The following is a 23,370-nucleotide window of genomic DNA, read 5'->3' as shown; positions in this document are numbered from 1 at the left end:
CAACCTTGGACTAATATATATGAAACAAATGCTCTTTATATCTAAGGTGCTACAGTTTTAAATAAAACCCCATACTTTATACTACAAAATGAATACAAATGAACCGAGGGATCTGGAGTAAAAACTGGACATACAGTATCTCACAAAAGTGAGTACACCCCTCAAATTTATGTAAATATTTTATTCTATCTTTTCATGTGACAACACTGAAGAAATGAGACTTTGCTACAATGTAACGTAGTGAGTGTACAGCTTGTATAACAGTGTAAATTTGCTGTCCCCTCAAAATAACTCAACACACAGCCATTAATGTCTAAACTTCTGGTAACAAAAGTGAGTACACCCCTAAGTGGAAATGTCCAAATTGGGTCCAAAGTGTCAATATTTTGTGTGGCCACCATTATTTTCCAGCACTGACTTAACCCTCTTGGGCGTGGAGTTCACCAGAGCTTCACAGATTGCCACTGGAGTCCTCTTCCACTCCTTTGTGATGACATCACAGAGCTGGTGGATGTTAGAGACCTTGCGCTCCTCCACCTTCTGTTTGAGGATGCCCCACAGATGTTCAATAGGGTTTAGGTCTGGAGACATGCTTGGCCAGTCCATCACTTTTACCCTCAGCTTGTTTAGCAAGGCAGTGGTCATCTTGGAGGTGTGTTTGGGGTCGTTATCATGTTGGAATATTGCCCTGCAGCCCAGTCCCCGAAGGGAGGGGATCATGCTCTGCTTCAGTATGTCACAGTACATGTTGGCATTCAGGGTTCCTCAATGAACTGTAGCTCCCCAGTGTCGGCAGCATTTATGCAGCCCCAGATCATGACACTCCCACCACCATGCTGGACAGTAGGCAAGACACATTTGTCTTTGTATTCCTAACTTGGTTGCTGCCCCACACGCTTGACACCATCTGAACCAAATAAGTTTATCTTGGTCTCATCAGACCACAGGACATGGTTCCAGTAATCCATGTCCTTAGTCTGCTTGTCTTCAGAAAACTGTTTGCAGGCTTTCTTGTGCATCATCTTTAGAAGAGGCTTAACTCTGGGACGACAGCCATGCTGACCAATTCGAGGCAGTGTGCGGCGTATGGTCTGAGCACTGACAGGCTGACCCCCCCACCCCTTCAACCGCTGCAGCAATGCTGGCAGCACTCATATATTCATTTCCCAAAGACAGCCTTTGGATATGACGCACGTGGACCCGATGTCCGCCGGTCACTCGCAATCGTCCGCTGTGAAGGGAGAAAGGCAGGCGGCTAATGTAAACAACGCCGCCTGTCATTCTTCCCTGTGTAAAAGCACTGATCTAATGGTCCTGCTATGTAGGACCGTTGATCTGTGTTGTTACACACACACAGCCACATCCCTGCACACCCCTAGGGACACACTTAACCCCTCCCTCTCCAATAAAGTTAACCCCTTCCCTGCCAGTGTCATTTTTACAGTAACAGTGCACATGTATAGCACTGATTACTGTAGTAATGTTCAAAAGTGTCAAAAATGTCAGTCAAGGGTCCGATCTGTCCACCGCAATGTCGCAGTCCCGCAAAAAAAAATCGCAGATAGCCGCCATTACTCGTTAAAAAAAAAAAACAACAAAAATGACAAAAATCTTTCCCTTAGTAAACGCAATAACTTTTGCGCAAACCAATCAAAATACGCTTATTGTGATTTTTTTACCAAACATAGGTAGCAGAAAACAAATTGGCCAAAAATTTTAAAAAAATTTGATTTTTACATTTTTTGGGGGGGAATTTCATATAAGAAAATGTGAAAAATATTGTTATTTTTGCAAAATTGTCGCTCTTTTTTTGATTATAGTGCATGATCAAAAAATCGCACAGGTGATCAAATACCACCAAAAGAAAGCTCTGTTTGTGGGAAAAAAAGGACGTCAAATTCGTTTAGGTACAGCGTTGCAAGACCGCGCAATTGTCAGTTAAAGTCACGCAGTGCCGATAACCACTTCAGCTCCGGAAGGATCACCCCCCTTCCTGACCAGGCCATTTTTTGCAATACGGCACTGTGTTGCTTTAACTGACAATTGCACGGTCGTGGGACGCTGTACCCAAATAAAATTGATGTCCTTTTTTTCCTCACAAATAGAGATTTCTTTTGGTGGTATTTGATCACCTCTGCGATTTTTTTTTTTTTTTTTTTTTTTTTGCGCTATAAACAAAAAAATCCAGACAAATTTGGAAAAAAAAAAATACATTTTTAACTTTCTGCCATAAAACATATCCAATAAAAATAATGTAAAAAATCAAATTTCTTCATCAGCTTAGGCCAATATGTATTCTGCTACATATTTTTAGTAAAAAAAAATCCCAATAAGTGTATATTGATTGGTTTGTGCAAAATTTATAGCGTCTACAAACTATGGGATAGATTTATAGACCTTTTATTTTGTTTATTTTTTTACTAGTAATGGTGGAGTTCAGCGATTTTTAGTGGCACTGCAACATTGCTGTGGACAAGTCTGACAATAAGTGACACTTTTTGGGACCAGTGACACTAATACAGTGATCAGTGCTAAAAAAAATGCACTCTCACTGTATTAATGACACTGACAGGGAAGGGATTCACATCCGGGGCGATCAAAGGGTTGAATGTATTCCCTGGTAGTGCTTTCTAACTGTGTTGACTGGGGGGAGACAAAGATCCGTGTTCCTGCTTAGCATAAACACAAAATCTCCACCTTCCCCTCTGACAGAACCGCGATCTGCCTTGTTTACATAGGCCAACCGCTGTTCTGCCTCTCTGGGAAACTATTGCATGGTGCCGGCCAACATCGGGTCCACTGGACCCGCTGATTGGCTCCTGCTGTGTTTAGTCACAGTGGAAGCGGGTCACCGGCGGCGCCCATGCACACCTCAGACTAGAAAAAAAAAAGACGTACAGGTACGTGATTTTGTGCTTAAGGGCTGCCCTGCTGCAGTATATGTACGTGGGTCGGTCCTTAAGTGGTTAAAGCATGTTAAATCACATAGTGCTTATGCAGGGTCATTTGTCATTTTCTATGCTATAAAATACCTGGTTGATCCTGCCTGTTCCTGTGTCCCCCTAGATGTGCTGACCACAATAATCATGGATGCTGATCCATGATACTGTGGTCAGTTTACATGCCTCCATCATCCCACTATGTTTAGAGTCTCCCCCTCTCCCCCTCCCTCCTTACCTGTCATTTCCTAGTGTGTGAGCCAATCTCCAAACCCCCCCCCCCCCGTGCCGCTATTCCATGTGGCAGTAAAATGAGTGATCACAATTACTGCCAGCCCCTCTGTTATAACAAGATATACTACACAGTATGTGTTTTTTAAAATTCTGCAGCTAAATACCTTATTTCAATTGACGTTCGGCCTGCCCCTGGGAAGACTTCACCGATGACGAAACGCATAGGGATTGGCTGTAACTGAAGACCTCATGATTGCTTAGCCGTTACTCATGGCATTCCTTTCTCAAGAACTGACAGTCTGCTGGTTTGTTACTCGTTTGTGCCTGCTTACAACTCATCGAAGGTACGTTTTATATATGTTAAATAAATGGACTTAAAAAGCTTCACGATGGTTGTTCATTTTTTTTTTATTGCCGATCCATTTGGAGCTGCTGCTGAGCAGCCACCGCCTATCTCGGATGCCGGGTTATTTTGTGCTTTATGGCCATTATAATTTATGGTCCATGCTATCTGATAAGAAGCCTATGCTAAGTGTTGGTGCTTGGTGGTGGATTTCATCAATCAGTTGTTATTTATACACTTTTTTGCACCACTTTATGGACACTCTTGTTTTATATTGAAAAGGACTTTTTCATTGAAAGGACTTTTTTATGTTCACCTAACACTGAATATATTTGCACCTCTTTCATTATATCGATTTCATATGATTGATTTTCTTCAGTGATATACAGTATTTTGCTCATAATTTATTCACTGCATATTTAGTTGTTTTCATGCCACATTATTTACCATGATTATTCATGATTGCACTATTAGGATTAGCCCCGGTTCACACTAGGGCGACCTGTGAGGCGACCTGGTCGCCTCACAGGTCGCCGCAGGTCGCCTCCCATAGGTAAGCTACGGACCCGTTCTAATAGGAGCGACACAAGTCGCTCCGACCTAGAAAAAGGGTCCGGAGCTTCTTTGGGGCGACCGCCATAGACTTCAATGTTATGAAGTCTGTGGCGGCCGCTCCGAGGTCGCGGCGCGCTGCTCGCACCGCGATCTCGGAGGTCGCCCCTGAAAGTAGCGTCGCGCCAGTGTGAACCGGCGCTTAAGCGCTGCTTCTTATTATTATTGATTATTTATAAATACCTTATTTTGCATCGCTGATGTGCGGTCACGTGTAGTCCTTAGATCGGGGAAGGAGATTGGCGATGTGAAAAAAGGTATTTAGATGCAGAATTAAAAAAAAAAAACACACACACTGTTTAGTATAGCTTGTTATAACAGAGGGGCTCGCAGTAATTGTATCACTGACTTTACAACCACTATAAGCCTAGGGATAAACCAGGTGAAAAACTATACAATTAGTCTAAGCTAACTATAGCCCAGCCAAAAACTAAACAGACATAGTAGCCCCTGTTTGAGACAAGGGGGGCTACAGCTGCATTTGGCGGGAAGGGCTGCTGCAAAAGTTGAGGCATTTAACACTTGGGACAATCGCTATGCAATTATGTCTAATGCAGGTGGCTGCAGCATCGTGCACAGGGCTTTTAATGGTTAAAACAGGCATCCAGGAGTCACCCGTCAACTGGTAAAACACCGGGGGCAGTAAAACAGCCGCACATGTAAATGAGGCCCATTCAGAAGACATTTCCTTTCTCAACCCCTTCACGACCACGCTATAGCCGAATGAAAGCTACAGAGTGGCCGCACTTTTCTGGGAAGCCGCCATAAGATGTCCTTCCATGCTTTCGCTGCCTGCGCACCCCCTGCGACGTGCATCCGCAGCTGATTACAGATCAGGGTAAAGAGCCAATCAGGGCGACTCTTTACCACGTGATCAGCTGTGTCCAATCACAGCTGATCATGGATGTAAACAGAATTTGCCAGTTATAGGCGATCCTACCCTCGCGCTGACAGGGCGTGAGGCAAGGAGAGCCGAAAACCGGCAAATTCTCACAGGGAACATTTGCACTGACAATCAGAGCACTGATCATCAGTGTCCTGATTATCAGTTGAGCCCCAATAGTGCCCACCAGTGCTGCCAATATGTACCCACCAGTGCTGCCAATCAGTGCCCATCAGTGATGCCTATTAGTGCCTACTCATCAGTGCTGCCTCATCAGTGCCCATCAGTGATGAGTATCAGTCTAGCATATCAGTGCAGCCTCATCAACGCACATCAGTGAAGGAGAAAGATTACTTATTTACAAGATTTTATAACCGAACCTAGAAAAACTTTTTTTGTTCAAAATTTCGGTCTTTTATTGTTTGTTTAGCAAAAAAAAAAATGTCATATGGGTACAGTGCGACAGTGCTGAAAGCTGAAGATTGGCCTGGACAGGAAGGGGGTGAAAGTACCCCGTAGGCAGGTGGTTAAACCTCTGTGTATTATAAACAATTGGTTTGGGTTGTTTTCTTTGCATCCTTTTTTCATCTCATGCTGCTGATTTCCTCGAGCCTCTTTCAGCCACTTCAAATCTTCATGCACTTGCTCCAGTGTCGGCTGAAAAGCAAGTATCCATAGATGCTAATTGTCCTGGATTTGCTGGGACAGTCCTACATCTTGGCCCTCTGTCTCTCCAATGTTATGTCCCGGGATCACAGCATCAACCTTTTTTGAGTTGCTTCATATGCACAGTAACTCAGAAAGGCATTCATTGCCATATTGTCCCACAGTTAACAGTGCATTTCAAAGCACAAACCAAGACATGAAGTCCAAGGAATACCTCTGAGACAGGATTGTACAGATCTGGGGAAGGTTACAGAAAAATACCATCCCTACTGTGAAGCATGGTGGTGGCAGCATCATGTTGTGGGGATGTTTTTCAGAGGCAGGAACTGGGAGACTAGCCAGGATCGACGGAAAGATGAATGCAGCAATGTACAGAGACATCTTTGATGGAAATCTGCTACAGAGCGCTCTGGACCTCAGACTGGGGCAAAGGTTCATCTTCCAACAGGACAACGACCCTAAGCACACAGCCAAGATAACAAAGGAGTGGCTATGAGACAACTCTGTGAATGTCATTGAGTGGCCCAGCCAGAGCCCAGACTTGAACCTGATTGAACATCTCTGGAGAGATCTGAAAATGGCTGTGCCCTGACACTCCCCATCCAACCTGAAGAATGGAAGACGCTGCCCAAAAATAGGTGTGCCAAGATTGTAGCATTATTCTCAAAAAGACTTGAGGCTGTAATTGGTGTCAAAGGTACTTCAGCGAAGTAATGAATACTTTTGTACACTGCTCAAAAAAATTTAAGGAACACTTTTAATCAGAGTATAGCATCAAGTCAATTAAATTCCTGTGATATTGATTTGGGCAGTTAACTAGTACAGGGGGTTGTTAAATAGTTTTAGCTGCAACAGGTGCACTAGATGGGCAACAATGAGATGACTTCCAAAACAGGAGTGATTTTACATGTAGAGGCCACTGACTTTTTTTCTCCCTACTCATCTTTTCTGACTATTTTTCACTAATTTTGCCTTTTGGCTAGGGTCAGTGTCACTACTGGTAGCATGGGGCGATACCTGGACCTTATAGAGTTTGCACAGGCAATCCAACTCCTCTAGAATGGCACATCACGTGCCATTGCCAGAAGGTTTTTTTGTGTCTCCCAGCACAGTCTCAAGAGCATGGATTCGATTCCGGGAGACAGTCAATTACTCTAGGAGAGCTGGAAAGGACTGTAGAAGTTCCTTAACCCATCAGCAGGACCGGTATTTGCTTCTTTGTGCAAGAAGGAACAGGATGAGCACTGCCAGAACCCTACAAATTGACCTCCGGCAGGCCACTGGTGTGAATGTCTCTGACCAAACCATCAGAAACAGACTTCATGAGGGTGGCCTGAGGTCCCGACATCTTCTAGTGGGCCCTGTGCTCACTGCCCGTCATTGTGGAGCTCGATTGGCATTTACCATTGAACACCATAATTGGCAGGTCCACCACTGGCGCCCTGTGCTTTTCCCAGATGAGAGCAAGTTCATCCTGAGCACATGTGACAGACATGAAAGAGTGTGGAGAAGCAATTGAGAACATTATTCTGCCTGTAACATCGTTTAGCATGACTGGTTTGGTGGTGGGCCAGTGATTGTCTGGGCAGGCATATCCATGGAGGGATGCACAGACCTCTACAGGCTAGACAATGGTATCCTCACTGCCATTAGGTATTGGGATGAATTCCTTGGACCTATTGTCAGACCTTATGCTGGTGCAGTGGGTCCTGGGTTCCTCCTGGTCCACAACAATGCCCGGCCTCGTGTTATAAGAGTATGCAGCCAGTTCCTGGAGGGTGAAGGAATTGATACCATTGAATGGCCCCCATACTCGCCTGACCTAAATCCTATAGAATACCTCTGGGACATTAGGTTTCGGTTCATATGACACCTACCAAGTTGCACCTGAAGTCTGTTCAGGAGCTCAGTGTTGCCCTGGTCCAGATCTAGGAGGAAATATTTCAGGTCACCATCTGTTGTCTCATTAGGAGCATGCCCTAATGTTGTCAGGCAAGCATCCAAGCACGTGGGGGCAATACAAACTACTGAGTACCATATTGAGTTGCAGCAATGACATTTCAGAAAAATGGTGTCTTCGATGATGTTTTAGTAGACGAAATGTGTCGGATTTCTTGTCATTCAGGCTATTGAATTTCAAATTTATATGCTGGATGATGATATAAGTGCTTGTTACTTGGATATGATGTAAGTTTTCTACCTTTTTATAACAAAATTTTAATTTCAATAAATGTTTATTTGGTTTTGCATAAGCAAACAAAAACATGACAATTTCAATATTGTGCAACATGCACAAATAAAACAAAGATACACAGGATATAGTTATCAAAAACAATACAGTAACTCCATACAGTCAGAAAATATATCAGAATCTAATGTTAATATGAGGAACATGGTAGAAGTGCCTCTTAGACACATAAGAAGATAATATCTCGTTGAAGGGGAAGGCGGTGCACCGGTCATTCCGCCGATGTCTGCACCCCCAACGGGTACTAACTGTACAAGAGGGGAGGGAACATCGGTTTCCCGACCAGGCCCCACCGTAGCGAAACGCCAACCTCTAGTGGATAGTGAAGTTATCAGTCAGTTTTGTTACCCTCTAAAGTCAGTCCACATCTTCCATCTCTTATCGAAGGCTACACATGAGCCCTGGTTAATTGCTAGTAGGCGTTCAAACAGGTGATTGCGATTAACCGCTAATCTAACATCTGATATATTAAGTGGGTTTTGAGTGCCCCAATTGACTAGTATGTTGTAGCGTGCCGCTAATAATATGTGACATATGACTTGTCTCATAGATAATGGATACTTATCGATCCCAAGATTGAATAGGGCCAGACCCATGGAGGGTTTTTGTATAATCCCTGTTAAAGAGGAAATCATTTGGAAGATAAGCGTCCTATATCCCGTTTAAACATGGACATTCCCACATAATATGGGTTAAATTTCCCACCTGTCCGCACTGTCTCCAACATTGGTCAGAATGATGGGGCGAAAAGTTGGAGAGTTTGTACGATGTGTAATGCAATCTGTGAAGCAATTTAAGCATTGTTTCCCAATGTCCCACACATTTGGAAAGTGATAGTTAGATTGAATCACCCTCTGCCAGTCTGACAATGGATATGATGAGTCCAGATCTTTATTCCATTTCTGGATAGCCACAGAAAGTTGGAATTCTGTTTTATATTGGAGAGCATTATAGATAAGAGAGATTCCACCTTTCCTGTGTGTTGGAGCCGTGAGGAAAGCCCAAACAGAAGGAAAAACATATAAAACAGGTAAGGGGTATTTTGACAAATATTGTGAAATGCGAAAGCAAACAAAATATAACCTGGGAGGGAGGGAAAAACGACACTGTATCTCTGACCACTTACGTGGATGACCATCTGTGTAAAAATCTTGAACATATTTGATCCCATAACTGAGTAAAGGTTTAGTATATAGAAAGGGTATTCTGGATTCCAAATTTTATCGATAGGGGCTTCCCTATTAGCACTGGTCATAACATGGCGCCATGAAATTACAGAAGCTTCCATAGGTGGAGAAAGGGAGGAAATATTTCTAGGGACTAAATGATCCATGTACAGAACTGATGCTAGATCCGAAGCATTGCAGAGTGATGTTTCCATATCTACCCATCGAGGTCTGTCGGATAGTTTAAACCAGTAGCCCAGTTGTTCTAAAATGGCCACTAACCTGTAGTCATGCAAATCTGGGAGCCCCAGACCTCCTGTTTTTTTGTGAGCAATAAGATGTTTACTTGCGCACCTTGGTTTTTTATGTAACCAAATGAACTGGGTTAACAATTTTGTGAGGGTCGTTTATGTACTTTTTTGGAATGGGAAGGACTCTAAAGAAGTACAGGATCTGTGGGAGGACAGTCATTTTATATGCCGCTATCCTACCCACCCATGATAAAATAGAGCGTGTCATGTTATTAAGTTGTGAGTGAATATTAGTTATCAAAGGTTCGTAGTTCGCGCGGGCCATTAGGTGTAGTTTGGGGGATAATGTGATCCCCAATAGGGGATCCCGTCTTTCGCCCATGTGAATGGGTAGGAAGACTGAAGCTTGAGTTTCACTTTAGGGGCCGTTCCCAAGTCAAGGATAAGAGATTTCGAGTAATTCATTTTATAATAGGATATGGAGCTGAATACATTAAGTAAATCGGTCACTGCAGGTAGGGACTTTTCTGGTTCGGTCAAAAGGAGGATTACGTTGTCAGCAAAAAGACTGACCACATGATTCTCCTCTCCAATCTGGAAACCAAATATTGAGGGGTGTTGGCAAATGGGCGAAAGCTGACACCCTTGGCGGGTACCATTAGAAATTAGGAAGGGTTTAGATAGGAGACCAGATGTGTACACTCTGGCTAACGGGCAAGAATACAGGGCCATTATAGCAGACTTAATTTCCCCACAAAACCCAAATCGGGATAACACCATATCCATGTAATGCTATTCCACCCTATCGAGGGTAGGAAGAGAAGGCGTTCGGGATGTTTCTGCATGATGTATCACATTCAAAATTCTTCAGGTTGTGTCTGAGGGCTGCCTCCCCTTTACAAAACCTTGTTGGTCATTCTTGATCAAAAGTGGAATAATGTCTGATAATCTAAGGGCAATAATTTTTGCATAGACTTTAACGTCTGATTTTAAAAGTGATATGGGCCTAAAATTAGCCGGCGTAGTAGGCTCTTTCCCTGGTTTAGGAATAGTTACCACGTAGGCTTGCAACATTTCCTTGGGAAAGGCGGAAGAGGCAGCCGCTCGGGCGAACACCGATGACATATGAGGAGCAAGGATCATAGAATAAGATTTATAATGCTCATTGGGTAGTCCTTCAGGACCAGGGGATATACCCTGTGGGAGAGATGCTATAACTCTGCATATTTCTTGCTCTGAAATGGGGTCACTCAATAGTTGCAATTGATGCGGGGTCAAAGAAGGAAGGTTAAGAGTATTCAAAAAATCAGAAATTTGGGATTCAGTAGGATGAGACATAGTATTATCGTCTCCTAAGTTATATAGGGTACCGTAATATTCGGCAAAGTGGTTTGCTATATCTTGGATTTTTTGTTTAGATGAATTTTTTGTTTAGATGAAGGATGTATAAGAAACGCAATCCTGTTTTTAGTCCTAACGGCTTTCAAGCGATTAGCTAGGTATTTACCAGCTCTATTGGCATTAGCATATGTTGTGAGTTTCAATCGTCTAAGGTGCGTGTCATACTTCTGCGCAAGATGGAGACAGAGTTCCTCCCTCAGTCGCAGAAGAGTTTGTGAATGCGCCACAGACTGTTTCAGTTTGTTCTGTTGTTCTAGGGCAGGGGTATTCAATTAAAATTCACGGAGGTCCGATTAGTAAAATTTTCTTCCAGCAGAGGTCCAGATTGCATTTTTGCGTGATGACTCGGATTCTTTACATCACAGCGCAGGTGTGCAGTCACGACAGCTCATTCATTTGAATGGGCTGTTGTGTCTGCGTTTTCTGCTGGGAAAAGGCCCTGGCACCTTTTTAAAAACGCTGTCGCATTGAAACTGCATGGTGCGTATGTACCATGCAATTTCCATGTGTGGGAAACCGCACCTTGTATTTCATTGCATTTAAGAGTCAATTGTACCCCCCTGCACGTTTTCGGTGCAGCTGCTTATCCCCCTTCACATCACCACTCACAGCACTGTCCCCCTTCACATCACCACCACCCCCACACACACACAGCACTGTCCCCCTTCACATCAACACCATCCCCCCACACACACACAGCACTGTCCCCCTTCACATCACCACCCCCCACACAGCACTGTCCCCCTTCACATCACCACCCCCCACACACACACCACTGTCCCCTTCACATCACCACCCCCCACACACACAAATGTCCCCTTCACATCACCACCCCTACACACACCACTGTCCCCTTCACATCACCACCCCCCCACACACACCACTGTCCCCTTCACATATCACCCCCCAAAGCGCTGCCCCTTTCATAACCCCCAACCCACAGCACTGCCTCCCTTCACATATCACTCCTGCAGCACTGCCCCATTCATATCCCCCCACAGCACTGCCCCCTTTACCTCCCCCCATAGCATTGCCCCCCTAATATCCCCCCCACAGCACTGCCCCTTCACATATCCCCCCAACAGCACTGTCCCTCTCACATCCCCCCACACCACTGCCCCTTCACATATCACTCCTGCAGCACTGCCCCCTTTACCTCCCCCCACAGCACTGCCCCCCTAATATCCCCCCCACAGCACTGCCCCTTCACATATCACTCCTGCAGCACTGCCCCCTTTACCTCCCCCCACAGCACTGCCCCCCTAATATTCCCCCCCCCCCACAGCACTGCCCCTTCACATATCACTCCTGCAGCACTGCCCCCTTTACCTCCCCCCACAGCACTGCCCCCCTAATATCCCCCCCACAGCACTGCCCCCTTTACCTCCCCCCACAGCACTGCCCCCCTATTACCCCCCCCCCCCCCCCCACAGCACTGCCCCCTTCACCTCCCCACACAGCACTGCCCCCTCACAAACACTAGTGTTTTATATCCTGCAGAACATATATGGAGTTTTTATTACCTTGATCACTATTATTGCATATTTATTGATTTTTATTCTGATCACAGTTATTGCAGATTTTTAGCACTTTATTTATGATTTTAAACATTATGAATTTTAGCATGATTGTTATAATATATTTCTGATATTTGCACTTTGTCGCACACTTTGCACATATCAATTTTTTTTTGCACTTTTTTGCACAGATTTTTCTAGCAGCGCTGCAACACTGTCACTATATATTCATTTAAAGGCACATGCACTTTAATTTGCAGCTAGCAGCTAGCACATAGACACTTTGGAGTGTAAGATATTGTTTACATTTATACACTTATCTATTATACCATAAGCGTGAGGTTTTCCTACCAGTTTACATCTTGGGATAAATGTTGACTGTAAGGAATCCCATGTAGACTGTGTAAGGTATCCTGTGTTAAAACAGTGAACAAAAACAAAAAGAGAAAAGAAAAAAGCAAAAGCAAAAATAGGAACCAGGAACAGAACCGGGGATATACTAACTGATATCCTTAGGAACATGGGGTATGATGTAAGAACCGCTGAGATTAGGTGGAAAGTCGAGGAGCTGGAGAGGGACCCGCTTCATGTCTCATCCTGTGTGGAGGGCGTCTTCGGGTTACAACTTGCCAGTCATATTGAGATGTACTTCTAGGTTGGACGGGAATGAAGTTTGGAGAGGAAGACATTTCAGGTATTATGTCCCATTGCCGTAGGAAGGCAAGACCTTCATCCATTGTGGAAATAGGGACAGTGGTACCGTTATGTGTTATAAACAATGTTGGGGGGTATTTCCATTTGTGAGAAATCTGGTGATTTCTCAAAGCCTTAGTAATACTGGCCAGTTGTCTCCTACTTTGAAGAGTATGGTGGGATAAATCAGGCAAAATCTTGACAGATGTGTAGGCTGGGGGTCTCTGGTCTGTTTTGCAAAATTGTTCCATAATAGCTTCTTTTGTTTTAAAATAGTGTACCCGCAAGAGGATGTCTCTAGGGATGTCATCAGCCAAACAAGAAGGTTTGGGAATTTTGTGTACTCTATCCATAATAAGATCTTGTTGAGAGAGTGAAGGGACAATCGCACGCAACATTTCCTGGACAAACTGAGGAAGTTGGGACTGTAGGACTGTTTCTGGGACTCCCCTGAGTTTTAAATTGTTCCTACGGGAACGGTCCTCAAGGTCCGCCAATTTATCTTTAATCCATAGTATGTCTTCCGTTTGGGCATCAACTAGTGTATTATATGAAGTGAAATATTCACCCATGGCCTGTTCCACTTGGTCAACTCTGTCGCCTAATTCATATACTTCCTTGCGACTTCTTACGACTGAAGCTGTAAGGTCATTATGAATTGAGTCCCTAAGGATCATTAACATGTCTTACAGTACAATGTCTGAGACCGGCTGTCCCGTTGTAGGGAATACAGCAATAGGGTCAATGATGGTGGTCGCTTGTTGTTGCTGAGGTAAACCACTGCCAACCTCCATGTCAGGTTTCACCTGCTGTGGGGTCTAATTTCTGGCGGGACCTTGCAGGGCTCCTAGTAGATGGAGTATTGGTCTCTGAATGAGAACTTCCCTCACTGTGTGGGGTGGGAGGTGTATGTGCCCCTTAATTAGTAGTAGATATTTGAGTTACTTCAGGACCCTGTCTGCGCAGGCTGCCGCCATTTTGAGGCCTATGTAGCGGTCCTGTACTCAGGAATGGTGGCAGTTCGGGAGGCTGAGTTTGTCCTCCTTTCCTTCTTTGTGCCATTCCCGGGGTATGTGAGAGGCTCACTATCCGTTTTTAGCCAGTTTGTAGGTAGGCGGAAGCCCTCTGTGCGCCGGGTATGTCAGCGGTCCGGTGGAGCTCTGTGATTAAGCAGCCATCACAGAGCTCGGAGCCATGCCCCTCCTACTTTATAATAAAATTTTGAGATACAGTTTTACACTATGTGGAGACTCTTTTTATCTCTAAGGTCCATCGCATTGTACGATACTACTCCGTGAGTGGCGGTCCTGTCGTAGAATTACGTTGGGAAACTTCAAGAGCTGCCTTCAAGTATCATCCTTGGGTATATCCTAATGCGGCTGACTCAGTGCTAATGGTACCAGAGTCCACACTCTCTGGTAAGCAGTAAATCCTTATTGAACGGTGGACGGTCCGATAGTGGTCATTGAAGCACGGATGGTGGCATGATCAACTTATATCAGCCCTCTCTTGGTTGATAATTTTCATTTCCATCAAACGATGTGGCATCCTTTCATTCCTAACACATTACTCAGTCCTTACCAGTATAGATATCCAGCATGAGATTTTTCCCCATTGAGATCTGATGTGTTTTCAAAGTGTTCCTTTAATCTTTTTGAGCAGTGTACATGTGATTTTTTTCATTTTTTATTTTTAATAAATTTGCAAAGATTTTAAACAAACTTGTCCCTATGGGATATTGTTTGTAGAATTGTGTGGAAAATAATGAATTTAATCAATTTTAGAATAAGGCTGTAACATAACAAAATTTAAAAAAAGTAAAGTGCTGTGAATACTTTCTGGATGCACTGTATACAGGAGCTGGGGCTGGGCAGGATCAACAAATGAAGTGGGCATGATGGGTGGTCCCCACCAAATTAATGTTGTGGTCTGGGCGGGAGCAACCAGTAACCACACCCATCGAGAAAGTGCTAAATTGTGGGCCAATATGGGCCATAGTTAGGGCTAACAGTGTTCTGGGATCCAGGACCAAAATGTTGATTGGCCACAAGCAGTCTCTGAATTTTACAAGGTGGCAACACAGGAGCACATTAGGAAGTTAGGTGTCACCCTATAACAGGAAATCTATATGCAAATATTCATGGCAGGATCAACAGGTATTAATGAAAGCTACAGATTGGAAAAATTGAAAATTACTTTTGAAATGACATTAACATAGTAACGGTTATATAAGATTTTAGTAATAGGGTTTACCCTCCTAAGTGCAGTGGGCATGGTGAAATATTTACCATATTCCCAGCTCCAGAAAGCCTTTACCATATGGCCCTGCCTGGCACAGTACAGCCTTATTCTAGCTGGCTCCATTCATGTCCATATGCACCATGGCCCAACCTTTTCCTATTAGATGCTCTGCACACCACTGGATTGCTGGGGCTCCCATAAGAGCAGAATAAATGCAATCATAGGAATGAATAGCATGCACAGGCTGCAGAAAAAGGAGCCATCTGGGCAGTGGCGGCCGGTCTATAGGGGGCGCAGGGGCGCCGCCCCCCCCCCCAATCTGTGACCAAAGAAAAAAAAAGAAAAGAAATTACCATTTTCAGCCCACTAGGTGTGCCGGACCTACTGGTGGCTATGGGGGGGTGGGGTTTGCACCCCACATGTGGCAGGCAGAGGTGCCGATTGGCGGCCTTCTGGGGGTCTTTGGAGCGCAGAGCAATGCGCCCCGACACTCCCCACTTTAGTGATGTCCTGGCTGTGATTGGTCCAGACTCCAGCCTGGACCAATCACACAGGAGGACATCCCGGGTGACGTGATGCGTGGGGGCGGTGCGTGCGTCAGTCACTCACCGTCCCGGCGTCACGTCATCACCTTCCCGCCCGCCAGAGCCGTCAGACCAGAGAGAAGGGCCAGCGCGTAAGGAAGAAGACAGAAGAGGGACTCATCTCGTGTTCTCGTCTGCGTCTCACAGTAGTCCCGGGCCCACTCTCGTCAGCAGCAGCAGCATGCGCTGACAGCACCAGTGTGAGTGAGGTAAGTGAAGTGATGCCTCAGGGGGGGGCCAGGTCCACACACTGCTTTGAAGGGGGCACAGCACGCTGTAGACTGCATTGAAGGGGGCACACACGCTGATCTCTGCATTGAAAGGGGGCATGTACGCTGTTCACTGCATTGAAGGGGGCACGCACGCTGATCTCTACATTGAAGGGGGCATGTACGCTGGTCTCTGCATTGAAGGGGACACGCACGCTGATCTCTGCATTTAAGGAGGCATGTACGCTGGTCACTGCATTGAAAGGGGGCATGTATGCTGGTCACTGCATTGAAAGGGGGCATGTACGCTGGTCACTGCATTGAAGGGGTATGTACGCTGGTCTCTGCATTGAAAGGGGGCATGTACGCTGGTCTCTGCATTGAAGGGGGCATGTACGCTGGTCTCTGCATTGAAGGGGGCATGTACGCTTGTCTCTGCATTGAAGGGGGCATGTACGCTGGTCTCTGCATTGAAGGGGGCATGTACGCTGGTCACTGCATTGAAGGGGGCATGTACGCTGGTCTCTGCATTGAAGGGGGCACACTGGTCACTGTGCATTATAAGAGGGCACGCTGGTCACTGTGCATTGAAAGGGGGCACGCTGGTCACTGTGCATTGAAAGGGGGCACGCTGGTCACTGTGCATTGGGGGCCTTTTTGCTCACAAAGGCTGTGCTGCCATTGGCAGTTCCTCATACTTAGGATCCAGGAAGGCAAGAATACGGGCAGGGTAATAGCTAATAGTATACAGATTAGCTGATCTCTTCAACCACTTCAGTACCGGGCACTTTCACCCCCTTCCTGCCCAGGCCAATTTTCAGCTTTCAGCGCTGTCACACTTTGAATGACGATTGTGTGGTCATGCAACACTGTACACAAATTAAATTTGTTTAATTTTTTTTCACACAAATAGAGCTTTCTTTTGGTGGTATTTAATCACCGCTGGGTTTTTTCATTTTTTACTAAAAAAAAAAAAAAAAGAGAGAAAATTTTGAAAAAAAAAAAAAAAAGTTTTTCTTAATTTCTGTCAGTAAATTTTGTAAATAATTAATTGTTCTCCTTCACTGATGTGCGCTGATTAGGCGGCAATGATAGGCTGCACTGATGGACACTGATGAGGAGGCACTAACATGCCACACTGATATGCGGCACTTATGGGCACTGATAGGTGGCACTTATGGGCAGCACTGATGGGCAGCACAGATGAGCAGGCACTGAAGAGCACTGACTGGCATCACTAATGGGCACTGATTGAGGTCACTGATGTGCACTGTTTTTTCTTTACTGTAATCAGGGCACTGATGATCAGTGCCCTGATTACCTGTCCTGGACTCCACTTTGAGGAGGAGCCGCTGATCGGCTCTCCTCGCCACACACTCTGACAGTGTGAGGCGAGGAGCGCCGATAAACGGCACTTCCTCATTACATGTGACCGGCTGTGATTGGACACAGCCGATCACATGGGTAAAGAGCCATGTCATTGGCTCTTTACCAAGATCAGGGTCGCGTTGTGTCATAGAACGTCCTACCAGAACGAGAACCGCAACGTTCCGCCGTCATTTGATGGTGGGTGGGCAGCAAGTAGTTAAAGCAGAACTACACTGTATCTGAGCACCACAAACTGAAAATACCATTTAATTCATTTTTAATATTTAAAGCAAACTCCCCCATCCATCCATGTCTCCATGCTTTATTTTGTTGAAAAAAATCACTTTGAAAAACACTGGCAATTCATGGCCATCTTTAGTAAGGGTAGATGATTCCAATGACATTTACTTCCTGGAATCCATCTGCCCTTTGCTTAGGAACGCAGGCAGGAAGATGTACCTAGCTGAGAAAGCACCGACACCCCCCCCCCCCCCCAATAATGATATGATATAATAATCAATAATGTGATGGAACAAGTCAGGAGCTCTGACTTCATCCTGACTTCCTAATGTGCAAGACTGTTTGGGGTCAGTGACTAAGTGTAGATTGTTGTTGTTCAGTCGTTTAGTCGTGTTTGACTCTTCGTGACCTCATGGACCATAGCGCACCAGGCTTTTCTGTCCTCCGCTGCCTCCCGGAGCTTGCTTAACTTCATGTTTATTGTTTCAATGATGCTATCTATCCATCTTGTTTTCTGTCATCCTGTTTCCTCTTTCCTCCTTACATGTTTCCCAGCATCAGGGTCTTTTCCAATGAGTCCTCTCTTCGCATTAGGTGGTCAAAGTATTCAGGTTTCAGCTTCAGGATCTGTCCTTCCAGTGAATAATTAGGGTTGATTTCCTACAGAATTGACTGGTTTGATCTTCTTGCCATCCAAGGGACTTTGAAAAGTCTTCTCGAACACCATAGTTCAAAAACATGAATTCTTTGGTGTTCAGCCTTCCTTATGGTCCAACTTTCACAGCCATAGGCTACTAGTGGGAATACCATAGCTTTGACTATACGGCACTTTGTTGGTAGGTATCCTGCCATAAAGGTGTCCCTAGTCTAACGTTAGGGGTGGAGCTAGACTTTAGTCAGCCTAAGCTTGGATTGTTTTAGTTCTGTTTCCCTTAGGTTTCCTCTAAGTTCAGTTTATTGTTTTCTTCTGCCTGCGTCTTGGAATGTCCCTGGCAATAGAGCAAGAAGATGAATTTTTAATAATATTTTTGTCTCTCTGGAAAGTCACTAGAAGGTTTATTACCAGAGGTGTATGCTGGGGGAAGATATAAATATGTGGGGTGATCTTCTGGAAAGAAGATTCTTGGGCTGTTGCTAGGAGAGGAAGCTGGTATCTCCCAGGCCTGCTACCTGGGGAGGGCCTTTTGGAAGAGTTTGTTACACCTTGGAGAAGAATTGTCATGCTTGTTATGAGGGTTCAGGAGGGGAAGGAAAATTGTATTGCCTTCTAGGAGCACCTGATGACACTGCAAGCCATTAGGTTGTAAAATTCAGTCTTTAAGTCAATTACTTTGTGTAGGCAATACCACTCTACAGATCGGAAGCCACTTCTTCACTGTAGCCCCACTTACACACTGACCATCCTCCCTTCGTCCATTCTGTATCATCCCAGCCCATCCACACTATCCCCACCTATCCATACCATCACCGCTCAGTCATACCCTCCCTGCCCATCTACATCACCCCTCCCCATCCACAACATCTCCACCCATTCATACCATCCCTGCCCTGTTCATTCATACTCTCCCTGCCCATTCCCCCCTATCCCCACCCATCAAATCATCCCCATACATCCATACCCTTCCTACCCAGCTACATGACCCCTGCCCATCCACAACATCTCCACCCATTCATACCATCTCTGCCTATTCCCCCTATCCCCACCCATCCAAATCAACCCCCGCTCATCCATACCCTCCCTGGGCCATCTACACCACCCCTGCCTATCCACAGCATCTCCACCTATTCACATTATCCCTGCCAATTCCCCCTATTCCTGCCCATCCAAATCATCCCTGTTTATTAATACCCTCCCTGCCCATCTACACCACCCCTGTCCATCCAACACATCTCTACCCATTCATACCATCACTGCCAATTTCCCCTATCCCCGCCCATCCAAATCATACCTGCCCATCCATACCATCTCTGATCATTCATACTCTCCCTGCCTATCTACACCACCACTGCCCATTCACAACATCTCCACCCATTCATACTATCCCTGCCCATTCCCCCCTATCCCTGCCCATCAAATCATCCCCACCCATCTATACCCTTCCTACCCAGCTACATGACTCCTGCCCATCCCCAACATCTCCACCCATTCATACCATCTCAGCCTATTCCCCCTATCCCCACCCATCCAAATCACCCCCGCTCATCCATACCCTCCCTGGCCATCTACACCACCCCTGCCTATCTACAAAATCTCCACCTATTCACATTATCCCTGCCAATTCCCCCTATTCCTGCCCATCCAAATCATCCCCGTTTATTCATACCCTCCCTGCCCATCTACACCACCACTGTCCATCCAACACATCTCTACCCATTCATACAATCCTTGCCCATTCCCCTTATCCCTGCCCATCCGTACACTTCCAGGCCATCTACATCACCCCCACCTATCCACAACTTCTCCACCCGTTCACACCATCCCTGCCCATTCCCCCTATTCCCAGCCATCAACAGCATCCCCACCCATTCACACCATCCCTGCCAGTTCCCCCTATTTCCGCCTATCCACACCACCCTCACCCATACACACCATTCCTGCCTATCTACATCCCTCCCCACCCAGCTACCTGCCAACATAGTAGAACTAAAGGGTGCATTTGGGGACGTATAAAATAAAATTTGGGTGTATTTCTCCACGCAGGAGCCACAGGTGCTGTATACATTCACCCATAGAAATTGATGGCTGTATGTGGGTATACGCTGGAACTTGTAGAAACAAATGCATGTGTAGCACCCTCCTAGGGTAGGATGCTAAGTAAATTTAGTGTTTGGCTCCTTCTATGAGCAAGGGGGCAGTGATTATTTATCCTAGTCTGTTCAGGGTTTCACAGGTTGTAAGTTTGATTGCTCTCCCTTGCCTCTGGACGAAGCTTCCAGAACAAAGGGAAAAAGAATTTAACCAGCCTGAAAATGTATCATGCTCCAGCCAATCCCTGGAGAGGAGTGTCCAGAAGGGGGCTGCAAAGGTGATAAACAGTCTGAGGTACTCAGCGGGCTTCCTTCACCCCAGGAGGGTTCCAAGGTCTAAGGGGTTGCTGCCCTCAGGCAGCCCATAGACTGTATAGCTGTTCTGGAGGCCTCAGCAGTGTTAGGGCTGAGGGCCTGTATGGATCCCCTTAGAATTTGGGCACAGGACCTCACTACAATGGATCTGAGCTGAAGAAGGATTGTCTCACTCACAGGACCATATCTGGAGGAAGCTGGCACGTGTCTTAGGGACTTGTGAGTAAAGACCCTAAATTGATTCCTGTGACTGTACAGTGTTCTGGAAATTGCATTAGCTACCAGTAGTTGTGCATAGGTGCAGGGTAGCCAGATGCCAAAAAAACTTGCCAGAGGCCCCATTTCATTCACTCCAGAGGTCTGTCTACTGGGTCTGGTTGAGAACTAGAATTGGACTGGATATCCTAAGACCTGTCTACAGAAAAACACTAATTATTGCACGTAAACAATATATGCTTAAAGCGGAGTTCCACCCAAAAATGGAACTTCTGCTATTTTGATTCCTCCCCTCCTCCGGTGCCACATTTGGCACCTTTCAGGGGGGAGGGGGCAATGGGTACCCGTTTTTGACAGGTACTCCTTCCCCTCTTCACGGGCCGCAGCGCAGTGTCCCCGAAGTTCGGCCCCCTCCTCCTTCCCCCTGCCACCGAGCCAATAGGAATGCGCAACACGCTTCGCGCATTGCGCAGTAGGGACCCGGCCACTGCCGGGTCCCTTTCCCAGAATGGCGGCGGCAGCACCCGAGAGCCAATACCAAAATCGGCTTTGGGTGCCGACATTGCTGGACTCCAGGACAGGTAAGTGTCCTAATATTACTAGTCAGCAGCTACAGTAGCACCCCTTGCGCACACCTATGTGTTTACACAAGTTCCAGCGTTCAGTCATTGGTTTCTATGGGCGGCTGTGGCTTCCAGGTGCGGAAATACAACCAAATTTTACTCCATACAGTCCCAGGCAAGAAGGCTTATTGTATATGCAGCCTGATTGTGCACGGCATGTGTTCTATGTATCTGTAAAGTTCAACCCTATAACATGTGTCTCTGATAATCTGGCTGCCCTTCATTCTGTCCTCCCATCCAGATAACAGCTGCTGTAACCCCATTACTGTCTGCTCCTCAATGGACAGACAGCTTGGCCAGGCCATACTTCAACATTGACTCCTCTGTTGTGGGCTTGGATTTTGGCAGCCGGTAAATTCGCTGTCCGTTTCACGGCATAAGATAGCTTGATGACCGGATCAATCACAGCAGACGTATCAGACTCTCCCCGCGTTGCACAGAAATCTCTGCGTCTCCTGGCAAATAAAGCCAAGCCTGCGAGACAATAGAATTCAGCCCGGCTTACAACCCGGCTCTGAAATCGAACAAAAGAGCCAAAATGAATTGCAGGAGAAGACGGGCGGAATAAATATTGCCCATTCTCCGATTCTGTATTCAAGACGGCTGTCCGCTGTTCCACAATGCATTATAACATTGTCTGTTTCACCCACTAAAAAAGCAATTCCAGGCGACGAGTGAAATCGATAAGTCAAGCTGCTGGTGCTTTACAGCAAATGCTGCAACTGTGTTAAAGTTCACTTGAAATGTCTTTAACCACTTCTGGACCTGAAAATTTCCCACCTTAAAACGGAGTTCCAGCCATTTCACTCACCTGTCCAACGGTCCAGCGATGCGGCCGCCCGAAGCCTCGATCCTCTCCCGGCATCACTGCTGTGGGCACCCGGCTGTGACAGTTTGCGGCTTCATAGCCGGGTACCCACTGCGCATGCGCGAGTCGCGCTGCGCGTCTTGATTGGCCGGCAATCTTCTGGGACCTCTGACATGTCCCAGAAGATTGCAGGGAGGGAGGGAGAGTGGAGAACTTCCGCTCAGGGCGCTGGGGCGCTCCGAGTGGAAGTGGGAGCGGGTACCTGTCAAAACTAGGTACCCGCTCCCCCCCAAAAAAATGACATGCCAAATGTGGCATGTCAGGGGGTTAGGACCACCTAAAGCGGAAGTTCCACTTTTGGGTGGAACTCCGCTTTAATGACCAGGCCATTTTTTGCGATGCGGCACTGCGTTATTTTAACGGACAATTGCGCAGTCGTGCGACGCTGTACTCAAATAAAATTGATGTCCTTTTTTTTCCCACATATAGAGCTTTCTTTTGGTGGTATTTGATCACCTCTGCAATTTTTATTCTATGCGCTATAAACAAATAAATAGAGACAATTCTGAAAAAAAAAAAAACTTTATTTTTTACTTTTGGTAAAAGAAAATCCCAATAAGCGTATTTTGATTGGTTTGCGCAAAAGTTATCGCGTCTACAAACTAGGGGAAAGATTTATGTAATTTTTATTTATTTATATGTTTTTTTCCTAGTATTCACAAATTACAGTGAAAAAAGAAGGCCAACGTCCCAAGCTGAGCAAAAAATGTAAAAGGAAGAAACAGAAACGGGATTTTAAGAGACAAAAAAGGAGGGATGGTCACAAATGCAACATTATTATAAAAATCATAATTTTATTGAATCATAAGGATAAAAGGAAAAAATTCATGCATACAAATTTACATATAAAATATTTTAATAATTTTTTTATTTTATTTATTTTATATGTAAATTTGTATGCATGAATTTTTTCCTTTTATCCTTATGATTCAATAAAATTATGATTTTTATAATAATGTCGTATTTGTGACCATCCCTCCTTTTTTGGCCTTAAAATCACGTTTC

The sequence above is a fragment of the Pelophylax lessonae genome (assembly GCF_965119305.1).
Source record: "Pelophylax lessonae genome assembly, chromosome: 1".
Lineage (NCBI taxonomy): Eukaryota > Metazoa > Chordata > Amphibia > Anura > Ranidae > Pelophylax > Pelophylax lessonae.
Note: the sequence above shows the minus strand (reverse complement) of the source record.